The sequence below is a fragment of the Pseudophryne corroboree genome, chromosome 9 (assembly GCF_028390025.1).
Source record: "Pseudophryne corroboree isolate aPseCor3 chromosome 9, aPseCor3.hap2, whole genome shotgun sequence".
NCBI classification, from domain to species: Eukaryota; Metazoa; Chordata; class Amphibia; order Anura; family Myobatrachidae; genus Pseudophryne; species Pseudophryne corroboree.
The window spans coordinates 408,697,738-408,716,529 of NC_086452.1; positions in this window are offsets into that span (position 1 = coordinate 408,697,738).

Here is an 18,792-nt window from a genome sequence, read left to right on the forward strand (position 1 = left end):
ATGTGAGCTGGTAGTGGCATGCAGTGAAAGTGGGGATGTGAGCTAGTAGTGGCATGCAGTGAAAGTGGGGATGTGAGCTGGTAGTGGCATGCAGTGAAAGTGGGGATGTGAGCTGGTAGTGGCATGCAGTGAAAGTGGGGATGTGAGCTGGTAGTGGCATGCAGTGAAAGTGGGGATGTGAGCTGGTAGTGGCATGCAGTGAAAGTGGGGATGTGAGCTGGCAATGGCATGCAGTGAAAGTAGGGATGTGAGCTGGTAGTGGCATGCAGTGAAAGTGGGGATGTGAGCTGGCAATGGCATGCAGTGAAAGTGGGGATGTGAGCTGGTAGTGGCATGCAGTGAAAGTAGGGATGTGAGCTGGCAATGGCAGGCAGTGAAAGTGGGGATGTGAGCTGGGAGTGACAGATAGTGACAATGGGGACATGAGCTGGGAATTTTATCTCCCCCCCAACCCCCCCACCCCCCTCTTCACCATTTCATTTTGTCCCCCACTTATTTCATATTTCTCTCACTCATCCGGACACTCTCTCTTTCCCTCCCCCTCTTTCCTGTCTCTCCTCATCTTTTTTCTTAATAATATGTCTTGAGGATCTGCTATTTCAAATTGAGGCCCAATCGTTGTTAATTGTAAAAATTATTATTACTAAATTATAAAATAATTACTAGTCAAATAAATATCATGCCATGGAAAATGAACATATTGCATCACAACATAAAGCATGTTAAAATGCCAGTAAAAATGCTGTTAGTCATTTTTTAATAACATGGTCAGTAGAAATATTTTTTAACGGTTGGCAGACTGTTGTCCCAAGGTAGATAAGCTATTCTATTTAAGAGAGACTGCGCGTACCCTAGATTAGAACAGTTTTTAAGGGACACCATTTGTAAAAAATTTGCCCTGTACGCCATCAGCCCATGTTATGCCTCTACTTGTAGTGCACTCTTTACTAAGATGGGAGTTCTATTTAAGATGGGATGTTGCCCATAGCAACCAATCAGAGTCTACTTCTCATTTATCTAGCACCTTCTAGAACATAATACCTGGAATCTGATTGGTTGCTATGGGCAACATCCAATCTTAAATAGAACTCCCATTTTAGTAAATTTACTCCGCAGAGTAACGCGGTAGAGGTTGACCACTAATTGCTATTGTTTTAATTTTTTTTATTGATGTATAGATATCCTCCATTAGTTAAAACTTAACCCTTAATAAACCCAGTTTAAAAGGGTGTATCACCCAAAATTGTAATTACTAAGCAAAATATTTTAAAATAAAGGAAATAATTGAAAAAGTAAGACAAATGCATGTTTTAAAATTATTCACTTGCTTTGTGTCGTTATATTTCTTCCTTAAGTTTTTTACATGAACTGTTGGGTGTAATATCAGGATTATTTTTTTAAGGTCTTTTTGTTGTAAATGAAGTGGGAAATTTAACCTTTCCTGAAAAAGTTAACAAATTCTTCCCTTACTTAAATGCAGAGGGTTGTATTTAAAGGGATCCGGTCTGTAGGTCGATAGTAACTAGGTCGACACTCAGAGGCGTATCTAGGGTAGGGCGAGTGGGGCACGTGCCCTGGGCGCCTTGGCAGGCCCAGGAGAGGGGGGCACCGCCGGCGGCCAGGGCATCATGCCCCACTCGCCCCCGTCACGCCGAAAGCCGAAATGTGAGGGGAGGAGAGCGCACCGTCTCTCCCTCCCCTCACTGCCGCTGAAAGCCCTAGCAGCGCTGCCAGCAGCGCTGCTGTGTCCGGCCTCCGGCAGCGTTAGCCAATCAGAGCTTGCGGACCGGCTCCTGATTGGCTGCCGGTCCGTGAGCTCTGATTGGCTAGCGAACCGGCGCCACACAGCCGCCGGAGACCTGTCCTGGAGCGGTGAGGGGAAGGAGAGGCGCTCTCCTCCCCTCACATAGAACAAGCGGCGCCGCCGCGCCGATGACTCGGTAAGTGACCGGGGGGGAGGAGGGAGGGGGAGAGAGCACAGTGGGGCATGTAACTGGCACAGTGGGGCATGTAACTGGCACAGTGGGGCATGTATCAGGCACAGTGTGGGGCATGTATCTGGCACAGTGAGGTATGTAACTGGCACAGTGGGGCATTGTATCTGGCACTGTGGGTCAATGTAACTGGCACTGTGGGGCATGTATCTGGCACTGTGGGGCATTGTATCTGGCACTGTGGGGCAATGTAACTGGCACTGTGGGGCATGTATCCGGCACTTTGGGGCATTGTATCTGGCACTGTGTGACAATGTAACTGGCACTGTGGGGCATGTATCTGGCACTGTGGGGCATTGTATCTGGCACTGTGGGGCAATGTAACTGGCACTGTGGGGCATGTATCCGGCACTGTGGGGCATTGTATCTGGCACTGTGGGACAATGTAACTGGCACTGTGGGGCATGTATCTGGCACTGTGGGGCAATGTAACTGGCACTGTGGGACATTGTATCTGGCACTGTGGGGCATGTATCTGGCACTGTGGGGCATTGTATCTGGCACTGGGGGGCAATGCAATTGGCACTGTGGGGCTTGTATCCGGCACTGTGGGGCAATGTAACTGGCACTGTGGGGCATGTATCCGGCACTGTGGGGCATTGTATCTGGCACTGGGGGGCAATGTAACTGGCACTGTGGGCCATTTTCAGTGGCCACACCCCTTCTGGAGCGTGGCCACACCCCTTCTGGTGTGTGGCCACGCCCATTTTTCATTGCGCACGCACATGCTTCTTTTGCTATGTTTTGTTTTTCTTTTCTTTTTTTTTTTTTGGGGGGGGGCGTCATTTTACATTTTGCCCTGGGCTCCAAAAACCCTAGTTACGCCTCTGTCGACACTATCTAGGTTGACCACTATTGGTCGACAGTAGCTAGGTTGACACTGTTTCTAGGTCAACAGGGTCTCTAGGTCAACATGTTCTAGGTCGACAGGTCAAAAGGTTGACATGAGTTTTTCACGATTTTTTTCTTTTTTTAAACCTTTTCATACTTAAAGATCCACGTGGACTGCAATTGGGAACGGTAACCTGTGCCGAGCACCATGCGAGGGGACACGGTGCACTAATTGGGGATCCCGGTCACTCTATGAAGAAAACGACACAAACCCCCCATTAAAAACTCATGTCGACCTTTTGACCTGTCGACCTAGACCCTGTCGACCTAGAGACCCTGTCGACCTAGTTACTGTCGACCAATAGTGGTCGACCTAGACACTGTCGACCTAGTTACTATCTACCTTCCATACCACACCCGTATTTAAATTGTTATCCCGTTATGTTATCTTCCCCATAAAAACATACAATTTCTCCAAGATAGTGATGTAGTAATTCTGCCTACTCTGGTGTTGGCTCCACCTACAGTTGATTTGGTGCTGCCCATGTGAGGCCACTTCCAGAAATATTTCTTTAAATAAATCACAGTTTTTTGTTATTTTATTTGAATAAATGACAAGAAAGCATTGCAGGCAATCAGCTACCGTCCTAACACTACCTAAAAAAATTGGGGGTAGACATACTCCTCCAATGCAAACTGAGTTGTAGAGAACCTACCACCTCTTAACTGGCATAATACCACGGGGCATTACCTCAAATCAATTCAATTCTCCAGGACCCCCCAAATGGGAAGTACTCCATAACCATCTAGTGCTTCCCCCCCCCCCCCCCCGAGTCAATAAAGATCAATGCTAAGCAGTGACTCCTCAGTAAGAGAATATGAGAGTAGAGCAAAAACAGACTACAAATAATCTAAACAATAAATTGAAAGAAAAAAAATCCAGTAGGAGAATGCAACTAAGGAATAAAAACTAGCAAAGGGCATAGTTAAAGTGAGTGGGTAGGGGGGTGGGGGGATGGGGGGGGGGGGGGGCATACTGTACCCAGGCAGAGATACAGGAGTATTGGGTTTCATGAACTACCAATGGAACTTCCCGAGCAGAGAAGAGATGGGGGGGGGGGGGGGGAGTTTGGGGAAGAAACCCGTAAGTGACCCATGAATCCAAGCTTCTTACCCTCGCCACCTGGGTGTCTGGGTCCTGTGTAACCTGTTATGTATTGAAAGTATTTGGGTTTAGAGAGAGAGACATACAAAGAGTACTCCTGACTCCTGTCCCAGTGTGTAAGTAGTACAGAGGCTGCTGCTATTCTTGCATGTGAGAAGATAAATTATCGATTTTATTTTTCTATACATATTTTTGTCTTGTATGTATTCATATGTTCCACTACAAGAATTTTTTATAAAATAGTTTTATCTCAATTAGGTGGAGCTATAAACAGTACCCAGGCATTGATAAACTATTAGATTAAATCTAATATACACCATTGGTTTAAATGTAATAGACACAATCTATACCTCCCAACATGATCTATTCCAGGAGGGACAAAATACTCTCTGTGTTGAAATATCTTTCTTATCAATGAAATAGTTCAACACAAGTGACGCCAATCAAACATTAAGTGGGATGTTCAGGTCAAGAGCATTTTGACCGTTCTTTAGTGGGTCATGTTGGGAGGTATGGCTTGTGTATATTAAATTTAAACCAAGGATGTATATTAGATTTAAACTAATACTTTAATAATTACATTTCCCCTGTGCTGGGCATCCCCCCGCCAGTGGTGCAAGTAGAAAAAAATTCAGTAGGAGAATGCAACTAAGGAATAAAAACTAGCAAAGGGCATAGTTAAAGTGAGTGGGTAGGGGGGTGGGGGGATGGGGGGGGGCATACTGTACCCAGGCAGAGATACAGGAGTATTGGGTTTCATGAACTGCCAATGGAACTTCCCGAGCAGAGAAGAGATGGGTGGGGGGGGGGGGGGGAGTTTGGGGAGTTTGGGGAAGAAACCCGTAAGTGACCCATGAATCCAAGCTTCTTTCCCTCGCCACCTGGGTGTCTGGGTCCTGTGTAACCTGTTATGTATTGAAAGTATTTGGGTTTAGAGAGAGAGACATACAAAGAGTACTCCTGACTCCTGTCCCAGTGTGTAAGTAGTACAGAGGCTGCTGCTATTCTTGCATGTGAGAAGATAAATTATCGATTTTATTTTTCTATACATATTTTTGTCTTGTATGTATTCATATGTTCCACTACAAGAATTTTTTATAAAATAGTTTTATCTCAATTAGGTGGAGCTATAAACAGTACCCAGGCATTGATAAACTATTAGATTAAATCTAATATACACCATTGGTTTAAATGTAATAGACACAATCTATACCTCCCAACATGATCTATTCCAGGAGGGACAAAATACTCTCTGTGTTGAAATATCTTTCTTATCAATGAAATAGTTCAACACAAGTGACGCCAATCAAACATTAAGTGGGATGTTCAGGTCAAGAGCATTTTGACCGTTCTTTAGTGGGTCATGTTGGGAGGTATGGCTTGTGTATATTAAATTTAAACCAAGGATGTATATTAGATTTAAACTAATACTTTAATAATTACATTTCCCCTGTGCTGGGCATCCCCCCGCCAGTGGTGCAAGTAGAAAAAAATTCTTATAGGTACTGTGTGCACGCGTGTCAAAAAATGGGTGTGGCCAAATGTCACATGGGGTGTGGTCAATGAAAATGGGTGCGTGATACACATATGGGGGAGGGGCAGATACACATATGACCCCAATAGTGCCAGATACACGTTGCCCCACAGTGCCAGATAGATATTGCCTCACTGTGCCAGATACACAAATGCCCCCAGAGTGCCAGATATACATTGCCTCACAGTGCCAGATACATAAATGCCCCCCAGAGTGCCAGATATACATTGCCTCACAGTGCCAGATACACATTGCCCCACAGTCCCAGATACACAAATGCCCCCAGAGTGCCAGATACACAAATGCCCCCATTGTGTCAGATATACATTGCCCCCAGTGCCAGATACACAAATGCCCCCACAGTGCCAGATACAGAAATGCCCCCACAGTGCCAGATATGCCCCAGTGGCAGATACAGAAATGCCCCCAGTGCCAGATACACGTCCCCCGCAGTTCCAGATATGCCCCCAGTGCCAGATACACATGTCCCCGCAGTGCCAGATATGCCCCCAGTGCCAGATACACATGTCCCCCGCAGTGCCAGATATGCCCCCAGTGCCAGATACACATGTCCCCCGCAGTGCCAGATATGCCCCCAGTGCAAGATACACATGTCCTATGCAGTGCCAGATATGCCAGCAGTGCCAGATATGCATATTCCCCAGTGCCAGATATGCCCTCAGTGCCAGTTATGCCCCAAGTGCCAGATATGTCCCCAGTGAAAGATATACATGTCCCCCAGTGCCAGATATGCCCCCAGTGCCAGGTATACATACCTCTCCACCCCCATCCCCCCCCCCCTGCTCGCCGCTGCTGTCCTGTGTGTGTGATGGGTGGAGAGCGCAGTGTGCACCACTGCGCCTCTCCTGCCCCTCAGTCGGTCCAGGTGTCTTTCTTCAATTCAGCACCGATACGTGAGCCAATCAAAGCTCGCGGTCCACGAGCTCTGATTGGCTCATGGGCCGGGCACTGAATTGAAGAAAGACACTGAGGGGCAGGAGAGCGAATGCTGCGCTCTCCTCCCCTCATGCAGCGGTGGTGATCAGCGGAGGGAGGGGAGCGAGCAGCGAGGAGCGTCGGCCCATCGGCGTGGGTACGGTGTACCCACGGCTAAATTCTTAAGGGTACGCCGTACTCACCCGTACCCGTCCACTTGCACCGATGCCCCCCGCATGTCAGAGATTGTGATCGTAGATATGCTATTTTTAGCACATCTATGATCAGCTCTGAATCACCCCCTTGGTACCACACTATTCTCCCTGCATCACTTTGAATAGCCATTGCCATTATAAAGAGCTGAAGGTACCAAGTCTACAGGTTGAATAATGATATAATAAAAATAAAAAAACATCTTTCAATTCTCTGTTAGCAGAGATAAAAAGGTGTTTATTGCAAAGGAAGGCAGCAGTGGTGGCTCCTGACATGGGGCAGCAGCACAGTCCAAAATTTAAATAGAGGAACCACACCAACTGCCCCCAACTGCCACTCCAAACGCTGCCAAACATCGCTGGCCGGGACTCACTGGCATTTGGTGTGGCTCCTCTATTTGAATTTTGGACTACGCTGCAGGCCCAATTCTGGAGCCATCACTGAATGGCAGAAAGCAAAAAAAGAATACCCATTTATGCCCCCCGGAGAGCACCACCAACCTACATAAATACAAATACATTGTATTGCTAATTTTGAGCTATTGTTGCCACGTTATATATTTTCTGCATCACTATTTCTCCAGCCCTGTGCAGAATAGCACACTCTTGTGCTACATAAATCAAGTAGATATACAAAAAAAGAACCTTCCCAATATTCTGTGCCCTTTGCTTGTGTATCATTAACAGCCAGGTATGGTGCACTTGTCTGAGAAGCAGAGATACGAGTACATTGCGAGAATAACACAGACACAGGGGTGGTTTAAGAGAGGAGAGGGCCAATGATTAGGGCAGACAGCGGGCACAACCATGTGTTCAAGGGACAGGACAGTGCACCCCACTGTCCTAAGTGCCCATCCACCTGAAGGCTTAATCCGGCCCTGAGTACCACACTAACACCTACTAGATAACCCTATCATTGAATCGCCTGTAGCTACGGCCGGAGTAAGGATCACATCCAAATAAAATAAAATAAATAAAAAAAACACATATGTAGGGATAACGGTGGTTGAAAAAGATTTGGGAGTGCTTATCGATAATAAACTTAGTAGCAGTACGCAATGTAAAAAAGCAGCAACTACAGCAAATAAGGTGTTATCATGCATAAAACGGGGAATGGAGACAAGGGATGAGAATGTAATCATGCCACTGTATAAATCATTGGTGCGGCCACACCTGGAATATTTTGTACAGTTCTGGGCACCTCACTATAAAAAAAGATATCTTGGAACTCTAATGGCTTCAGAGGCGAGACACCAAACTGGTTAAGGGGTTAGAGGCACTGGATTATGAGGAAAGAATTAAAAGGTTAGATTTGTCTACAGTGGAAAGGAGGCGATTGAGAAGGGACATTATTAATATTTATAAATACATAAAGGGACAATACAAGGATTTACCAAACAATCTGTTTATCAAAAAAACGCTACATAGGACACGAGGACACCCCCTGAGGTTAGAAGAAAAAAAAATTCATACACAATGGGGAAAAGGGTTCTTCGCAGTAAGAGCAGTAAGGATTTGGAATTCTCTGCCAGAGAAGGTAGTAATGGTGGATTCAATCAATAAGTTTAAAAATGGATTGGATAACTTCCTAGCTGAAAGAAATATCCAAGGTTACAGCATTTAATTAATACAAAATTTTATAATACAGGTTGAACTCGATGGACATTTGTCTTTTTTCAACCTCAACAACTATGTAACTATGTAACATACAAGCTAAAGAATATATTTACGATGATTCTTACTATTTAGCTTGGCGAGAGGTGTAGTAACGCCTGGGCGGCCCATTCCTCCACACAGTGTCCCCCGCTACCCGCTGCCTGCAATATTGCATGTTATATTTTCTCAAAGAGACATAATGCTCAAGCGCGCTGGTTGATCAGATATCTCCACCAATGAAGCACCATCGGTCGTACCAACAATTCACCCCCATAACATGCCAAAGACTCATCCTCTTTTTGCAAAGACTTAAGGACATACTTACCTACTTTTATGGTCTCCTCTTGGGGAGAAGCAGACACACAGGCTCCCTCCTCTCTTAAATAGTTCCCTATAGGAAAACCAATACAACTCCACACAGATCAGCCATATCCAGGAATTGAATTCAAGACCTCAGGGCTGTGAGGCAATAATGTTAACTAACTCCAAGTCATTTACCTAGATATGGTGTACATATCCTACATTAGCAGGTTCTGACACTTACTTGTACATTTTAGTCATTTTCACACATTTGTATATGTATACTCATGTCAGTTCATATTTTTCAGCTTATTACTTCATATTATGACCAAGGTTTTTTTTAAACAAGCATGACAAATGAGTTGTGCAGAGAAAAGACACCTTTCAGACTAAGCTACCCAGGGCACAAACACATTTATTTAGTCAATACGTGACAGTAAATGACAGGTTTAGACCTCCCTCTATTATGCTGAAGGCTATGTAATCTGGAGCTTGACCACCCTTTCTCACATATCCCTGACAGTTCCTGGTCTGAAGATTTCCCTGTGTGAGAACATGTCAGAAAATATTTGAACAAGGCAATTATATTAATTCACCTGTGCATGATAAAAGGGTGTTATTTATGAAGGTATTGGCGGATTGCAATAGGGGAGTTTGGGGTGGTAGCCCATGGTTTGTATATGGGGCGTCCAACCTTTCATTTGTAAACTTCTTGGTGCTATTGTGACCTTTACTTTAATGTAAACAAAGTGAGTTTGGGATGTGGTGCATGTAGTTTTTCCTAATTAAGTTGGAGGTATAAATGCACAGCTGAGTTGTGCCACTTGCTTTGTGTTCTATTAAAATCTAAAGTGCTCCAGAGAGGATATCGCACACAGGAAGTTGCCATTTTATCAAATCATTCAACCAAACTCAGTGATATCACTAAGTCAGTCTAAGGATTCCAAGGTTCATAAGGCCGTATTAATATGAATGAGGTTCTGGTTCCCAGTGAAATGATAGGCTGCATGGTCATGAATATTGGCCAAGAGCACAAAATGGCTGCCTCCGTTAAGTGCAGATGGTGGCACCAACAAACATGTCTATGGGTTGAGCACTGCCAAAGGAAGCATTATGAGCTAGGATTGAGATAAATGTAAGTGTCGACGTCTTGTATTCATCCTAAATAAAATCTGTTGCTATTTATGTATTTTTAATCTGCTAATTGTCTTTTATCACTAACTGACAGGATGTGTTCACAGGGCACATTGTTTTACAGTCGAATTCTAAATGAATTTTGCTTGTGTAGCTTAGGATCTCCGTGATGTGTCGTCTTATTTATACAACGAATAAATACAACTTACCCGACAGATGAAATTGAAGCCACAGAACAGATGGATGGAATCTCCTGAGTGACAGTTTAAGGGTGTCCCATGTGTAACGTCTTTACACCACAATAATGTGCAAAAGAAATGAAAGATACTTTAATATTCCCCTCTGCTCTAAATATGATTTATCACGTTAGAGGAGGTGGAAAGTGGCACTTTGACAAAAAGGAAGAGTTTTCCATCACCGGGCACAAAGTCCCTTGGGAGAGATCTTCTATATTACTAAAAACGCAAGAGACCACTTTACGGAACAAACTCACAAACTCATATTTACATTAACACTTGAGGGTTAAAAAATATATATTTTGACAATTTAAATCCCTGCGCATGAATATCAAAAATTCTCTATGGTATAAAACCTTTGCCAAGCTATGGAACTTCAGTTGCTGGTTGGGAAGGTGGATTTGTTTGTTTGGGTATAAATGACATCCAACAGTTAGGATGAAGTAGTCAGACAACAAAGACATATACCTATACTAATAGATTTACAAATATATGCTTATCTCTATATTATTCACCCTACAAGTCTTCTCACAAATAGGTCTCAGCAAGACTTCTAACCCTAATCTTCTCAAGATGATACATAGCTACTGCTGACAACATTAAGTGGTTAACTAAGAAGTAGCCTTCAAGCCATCTCCAGGTTGTTCCTTAAAAGATGGACCTGCAGAGGTCAGGTCACCTTGCACCACAAGCAGGCATATTACGGCAGTCAGAAAGTTTATAATGGAAGTATGGGTCGATGCTATTCTCATGAATGTTCATAACTCTGCAGAGAGATCATTCCCTGGATTTTATTAGACATTGCTGTTTGTTAACATGAAACCTTATTATCACGTGTTTGTATATTCCTTGTTGTTTTGCCTTAGATAGATTAAAGAATGTGCCCTTAATCTTATGTTGCACATATGAGTCAACATTTCACTTTTGCAGTCATCCAAAGGTTGGGGTTTCAGAAAAAACGTACATTGACAGTAGATAAGGGTCTATTGGGAAGTGTTCTTTAGTACAACATACAAAGCATCTGAAGAGTGATTGTAGTTGATCGTAATGATATTGTATCAAGAAAAAGAGCCTTTTATTAGTCACATGAATATGAAGTCCTCTAGTCACCGCTGGGTGCCCACTTCAATGGTTAAGTGCTAGAGCAGGTACCTAATGCTGAGCAATTCGATAATTGTGCCTAGGCACAGAAGCTCACACAACATTCTTTTAACCACCTGGACAAATCATTTGCGGCATATTAGTTTATAAACCAGGATAGAGCACTTAAGACATTTGTCTGCTCTAATTGTTCAGTCTACCTATTAACGGCTACATGTGCAGATGTATCAAACCTTGGTGTGAGATAAAGTGGAAAGAGTTAAAGCACTAACCAATCAGCTCCTAACTGTCATGTTGCAGGCTCTGTTTGAAAAATGACAGTGAGGAGCTGGTTGGTTGGTACTTTGTCTCTCTCTACTTTATCTTGCTCCAAGCACTGATAACTCTCCCCCACATACTGATACATTTAGTGAGCACTTCTTAATACACAGATCAAAAACAGCATTTTCACTTGATCATGTTAGTTGAGATTCCTATATAATCATTCCTTTCTTTTTCACAAGTCCCATTCTCCTTCTAGGAATAATATTTTAAGGGATTTCAAACTGGTACATAGATTGTTTAGAATCAGACAGATAGTTTGTTGGCAGGAAGGTGTTTGGAGGTAGGTTTTTGAGAGATAGGGGAGATGTACTAAGCAGTGATAAAAGTGGAGAAGTGAGCCAGTGGAAAAGTTGCCTATGGCAACCAATCAGCATTGACGTAACATTTATAATTTGCATACTGTAAAAGTATACAGAGCAGCTGATTGTTTGCCATGGGCAACTTCTCCACTGGCTCACTTCTCCACTTTTATCACCGCTTAGTACACATCCCCCATAGGCTGTCTCTCATGATCTCTCTCTCTATTTCTACAACATTACAGCCCTTTTTTAATGGTTGCTGCCTGATATTTATTGAGGGAGGGTAACTGCGGGTCGTCGGTTGTGGTTTATATTCTTATATACTTCAAATTAGTTTTTGTGGTATGACCTTTATGTTTTAGTATTTTGTTTGCCTTTCACAAAGATGTAGACATAGCAGCAAGTGAGTTCACTAGGATCAAACAATTCAAATACCCCTGTAGAGCCACTAAACCCCCCCCCCCCCCCCACCTCTCTAAGGGGGACATTTACTAAGCAGCGATAAGAGCGGAGAAGTGAGCCAGTGGAGAAGTGCCCATGGCAACCAATCAGCACTGAAGTAACATCTATAATTTGCATACTACAAAATGAGAGCTGCTGATTGGTTGATGGGGCAACTTCTCCACTGGCTCAGTTCTCCGCTCTTATCACTGCTTAGTAAATGTCCCCCTAAATCCCCTAGAATAGTTTACCACCTTCAAGGGCCCCACTGCATGACTGTATAGTCCTATACCAAACCCTATGGAGTTTTTAAGAATAGCGCAGTGTAATAAAACCTGGCAGTAACTGAGTCTCCAGAAAGCTATAAAAAAGATAGGCAGAAAAAGAAGACTCTTGTATTTCGGGTATCAGGCATAACAATTGCATAGCAAGTGCAAAGCAATTTGCATTGGTGAAAATTATTTTTTTTCCATTTTCCAAAGAGAAATAATGTCTACAGTATAAAGTGTTTTACCAAAAATCACAAAGTTCTTCTTACATGTGCCTTAGTATTGCATTGTGTAATTAAATGTTCAACCTTTTTTCTTTTCTGAAGTCTCGCATCTCACCATGCAGTAGTGGAATGGTAATTTCTGCATGGTTTGGTCAATGGGACTCAGATCACAAGTTTGTATCACAGAATAATTCAGACTCAAAAAGCTAATTTACAGAGGCAACATTTAGGCCATCTTACTGTTCCACTACAGCTGACTGACATATAAAAGAGGCCTCGGGTAATAGAGGACAAGACTAGTCCAAGCTCTGGCTTTTTCCAATCAGGCACTGCAGTACCATGGTAGGTGTGCCGTCAATTGTAAGGAGTTCCTTGTTTTGCATATTTTGCTGCTGCTGATAGATAAACCATCTGTAAAGCCAACATCTAACCAGGAAAACTTTCTGCCATCATGCTACAAAATTCCATACTGTGAAGCCCAGACAAAGATTGCTAGTGCACATCAAGGTCCTGGTTTGATATACACAGTGTAGGTTAGAAAGGAAAGGATCATAGATAAACAGGAGGAAGATGGCTGACATTATGCTTGCGTTTTGGTCTGTTGATGACTGTTGATCAACTAGCTGAGGGTGAGATTTATGAAGCAGTGAAAAGGGTGGAGAAGTGAATCAGTGGAGAAGTTGCCCATGGCATACCCTCCAACATGACCCATTCCATTAGGTATAAAATGCTCTGTTCCTGGACTTCCTTTCTCAGTGGTGGCTCCAGAGATGGAGCTGCAGCACAGTCCAACATTCAGATAGGGGAGCTACACCAACTGCCCCACCAAACTGCCAAACATTGCCTGCCGGGACTTATTGGCAGTTGGTGTGACTCCCCTATTTGAATTTTGGACTGTGCTGCAGCCCCAGCTCTGTAACTGTCACTGGCAAGGAAATCCAGGAACAGAGCATTTTGTACCTAATGGAATGGGTCATGGTGGAGGATATGCCATGGCAACCAATCAGCCTTGAAGTAACATTTATCAAGTGCATTGTATAATATTATAGGTAGCAGCTGATTGGTTGCAATGGGCAACTTCTCCAGTGGCTCTCTTCTTCACTCTTTTCACTGTTTCATACATCTACCCCGAGTGAACACCATGTAGACAGAAAGGAGGCTTGGGGGTCTATCTTTTCCTGAGCTATCTGTTCTAAAATGTCATTACAACTGTGCAACGGAGGCACAATCATCCATAGCCAAAATCAGTCCAACCTGGAAGAACCTTAACCCAGTGCAAACTAATCCCATTTTGCTGTATCCATGACCTAGTTATCTAAAAATAGCCACTTTATTCTGTGTCAGCTTGGTGAAACCCTTAGCGCTATCTACAAATGACTGAAATTACATACAAATAAACACAACCATTTCAAGACCTGTATTAGTAAATGAAAAATAAATCTCCTAGAATACTACGTCTCATCATGGGAAACCTACATTTTTTTCTATGTCAAGGTTTCAGCGCTGCGTTGGCAATAATTCATTTCTGGCTTCCCAGCACCTAATGCTTTTATGTAGCATTCAAAACAATGCATGAAGCAATCACAATCTTTTTTTGTCATCCTGCCATAGACTTAATCTTCTTAAGTGTTTCATTATTCCGCAATATTTACCGGGTACATGTATTAATGGTAATCTTTTGATCTGCATATTAGCCACCGCCTGCAACTAATTTGTTTGTCTAATGTTTTTTTTTTACTATACAGTTTATATGTGTGTGTAACTGTAAATAATACAAAGTAGAAATATATAAAAAATATGCTGTAGCACAAATATTCATGTAAAAAACTGCACAAGGTGTGTGACCACATTGTGTGTGTATGTATGTATGTATGTATGTATGTATGTATGTATGTACTGTATATATACATATAGGTGGTCATTCCGAGTTGATCGCTAGCTGCATTCGTTCGTTGTGCAACGATTAGGCAAAAAACGGCACTTCTGCGCAAGCGTATGCGGCGCAATGCGCACGCGCAACATACTATTACAACGAACGATGTCGTTTCACACAAGGTCTAGGGAAGCATTTCAGTCGCACTGCTGGCAGCAGAGTGATTGACAGGAAGTGGGCGTTTTTGGGTGTCAACTGACCGTTTTCAGGGAGTGTTCGAAAAAACGCAGGCGTGCCAGGAAAAACGTAGGCGTGGCTGGGCGAACGCAGGGCGTGTTTGTGACGTCAAAACAGGAACTGAACAGTCTGAAGTCATCGCAAGCACTGAGTAGGTCTGAAGCTACTCTGAAACTGCACAAAAAGACTTTGTAGCCGCTCTGCGATCCTTTCGTTCGCACTTCTGCTAAGCTAAAATACACTCCCGGTGGGCGGCAGCATAGCGTTTGCACGGCTGCTAAAAACTGCTAGCGAGCGAACAACTCAAAATGACCACCATAGTGCCCTCCATTGCTTTACCAATATCCGGACTTTATATAAAAACCTCATGGCATTCCAATAAAAGGGTGTGGATCATAGGGTTGACAGTAAATAGGTCAGCAGTCATTAGGGTGACTACTATTGGCCGACAGTGACTAGGTTGACATGGAAAAGGTCGACATGAGTTTTTTAATATTTTTGGTGTCATTTTCTTCGTAAAAGTGAACCCCAATTAGTGCCCTGTGTCCCCTCACATGGCTCGCTTTGCTTGCCATGCTTCAGGTTAGTATTCCCAATCCTAGTCCACGCGGATCGTAAAGTAGGAAAAAGTTAAAAAATGGGAAAAAGTGAAAAACTCATATCGACCTTTGCCATGTCGACCTAGTGACCATGCTGACCAATAGTGGTCGACCTATTGAGTGTCGACCTAAAGACCAGATACCCCCATAAAAGATGATGGAATAAACCAACAAAGCCTCCATATTCAGGTGGGTGTGAATTATTGGATCTACACTAAAAAGGTCTACAGCCATTAGGTCTACCACTAATAGACATGCATTAGGTCGACAGGGTCCAAAGGTCGACAGAATAGGTAGACAGTAGAAAAGGTTCAGGGTCAAAAGCTTGACATGGCAGTTGTCAACACAAAAAAGGAGCGGGTTTTGGGGGTATTTTGTCCCTTTTCTGCTACAAACAAGCCCCATTAGTGTTCCACGTCCCCTCGCATTGCTCGCAAGGCGCCTTGCTCTGCTACCGCTGGGCTTGGCACAGGTTACTATTGCCTATTAGAATCAACGTGGATGGTAAAGTATGAAAAAGTTGAAAAAAATAAAAAATAAAAACTGGTGTCGACCAAATGTGTGTTGATCATTGTCATGTCGACCTTTTGACCTCTTTACTGAGGTGAATCAGGAAGCAGTAATACCGAGATGTTATACCAGTGCTACTGACTGTTCATACATTGCCCCGCACATTGGCGCTCTATCTTAAAGTCAGCAGCGCCGATAATGATAGGGGGGCATATCACTGCTGTCATTCAGCACACACTGCCACAGTAATACATGGGGGAGAAAAGTGGTATCAGTGCAAATGATGTCTGCTGATACCACTTCTCCACCATAACAACATTTCTTACATCTACCCCATTACATACCTCCCAACTTCAGAAAGGAGAAAAGAGGGATATGGCGTGCCGGAGGTGTGTCCGAAAGGGGGCGGGGTCTCACTGCATGACCCCTGAATTCGTCATTTTGGGGGTGAGCCCAGTGCTCCCTGAGCAGCCCCCAGATTACCTTCCTGAACTATTAGATGCATCCATTCAGTGTGATCACCGGCTGCTTTGCAGAGCAAAGCGTCGGAGATCACAGGCTCTCCCAAATGCCCCCACCCGCGGGACAGTGTCCAAACAGCGGGACTGTCCCACTGGAATTGAGACAGTTGGGAGACATCTAATTATTCCCTATCACACATACCCTCACTAGGAGTCATTTTTTTGTCAACTAACCTACCAGTAAATCAAGGTCATGCTCCTTGCTAAATAAGCTTCACCAAAGGCATGGGCAATGTTTGCTGTTTAAGGCTGGCATATCTTATCATGGGTAGTGATTGTCTCACATTGTCTGTTTGAGCCATTTTAAATTGTATTGACCATGGGGGTGATTCAGACCTGATCGTAGATGAATCTAGCACATCTACGATCAGCTTCTCTGACACGTGGGGGGACGTCCAGTACAGGGCTAGTCCGTCCCACATGTCAGGGCCGACCCCCTCGCACAAGTTCAAAAGCATCACACAGCGGCAATGCTTTTGTACTGTAGGAGTAGTTCCCAGCCAGCGCAGCTCCTGCCCAGGTTGCAACGGCTGCGTGTGAGGTCACGCAGCTGCCGCGCCCCGTACCCCCAACAGTCCGGGCAGGCCTGCGTTGCCTGGACCATGCCCCCTAAACGGCAGCTAAACGCCGCCGACCCGCTTCCTCCTGCCCAGCGACCGCCTCTGCTGTCTGCCAAGTGCCGGCGCACTGCGGCACCAGAGCATGAGCAGTTCAGGCCTGATCGCTGCTGTGCCGATCGGTCTGAATTAACTCCCATGTTCATACTATGGGCTCTCAAACTGAAATAGCTGGAAGGGCAATTCCATGTACGATATCATAGAAATAAAAAATAAACTGTGTAACCTACAGTGTATAAGTCTATGGGGGTAATTCTGAGTTGATCGCAGCAGGAACTTTGTTAGCAGGTGGGCAAAACCATGTGCACTGCAGGGGAGGCAGATATAACATGTGCAGAGAGAGAGAGATTTGGGTGTGGTGTGTTCAATCTGCAATCTAAATTGCAGTGTAAAAATAAAGCAGCCAGTATTTACCCTGCACAGAAACAAAATAACCCACCCAAATCTAACTCTCTCTGCAAATGTTATATCTGCCCCACCTGCAGTGCACATGGTTTTGCCCAACTGCTAAAAAATTTCCTGCTGCGATCAACTTGGAATTACCCCCTATGTTTGTATCTGCTGCATTTTAGAGATGTGCACCGGACATTTTTCGGGTTTTGTGTTTTGGTTTTGGAATCGGTTCCGCGGTCGTGTTTTGGATTCGGACTCGTTTTGGCAAAACCTCCCTTAAAAAATGTTGTCAGATTCGGGTGTGTTTTGGATTCGGGTGTTTTTTTTCAAAAACCCCTCAAAAACAGCTTAAATCATAGAATTTGGGGGTAATTTTGATCCCCTAGTATTATTAACCTCAATAACCATAATTTCCACTCATTTCCAGTCTATTCTGAACACCTCACAAGTCACAATATTATTTTTAGTCCTAAAATTTGCACAGAGGTCGCTGGATGACTAAGCTAAGTGACCCAAGTGGCCGGCACAAACACCTGGCCCATCTAGGAGTGGCACTGCAGTGTCAGACAGGATGGCACTTAAAAAAATTGGCCCCAAACATCACATGATGCAAAGATAAATTAAAAAAAAGAGGTGCAAGATGGAATTGTCCTTGGGCCCTCCCTCCCACCCACCCTTATGTTGTATAAACAGGACATGCACACTTTAACAAACCCATCATTTCAGCGACAGGGTCTGCCACACGACTGTGGCTAAAATGACTGGTTGGTTTGGGCCCCCACCAAAAAAGAAACAATCAATCTCTCCTTGCACAAACTGGCTCTACAGAGGCAAGATGTCCACCTCCTCCTCATCGTCCGATTCGCCACCCCTTTCACTGTGTACATCCCCCTCCTCACAGAGTATTAATTTAATTCGTCCCCACTGGAATCCACCATCACAGGTCCCTGTGTACTTTCTGGAGGCAATTGCTGTTAAATGTCTCCACGGAGGAATTGATTATAATTCATTTTGATGAACATCATCTTCTCCACATTTTCTGGAAGTAACCTCGTACGCCGATCGCTGACAAGGTTACCGGCTGCACTAAACACTCTTTCGGAGTACACACTGGAGGGGGGGGGGGCAAATTATGGTAAAATAAAGTGCCTCCAAATTGCCTCTTTTTCCTGCCAGTATATGTACGGACTGTCTGACATGCCTACTTGGATGCTGTCAATCATATAATCCACCATTCTTTCAATGGTGACAGAATCATATGCAGTGACAGTAGATGACATGTCTGTAATCGTTGGCAGGTCCTTCAGTCCGGACCAGATGTCAGCTATCGCTCCAGACTTCCCTGCATCACCGCCAACGGGTGGTTTTGGAAATGTTATCCTTTTC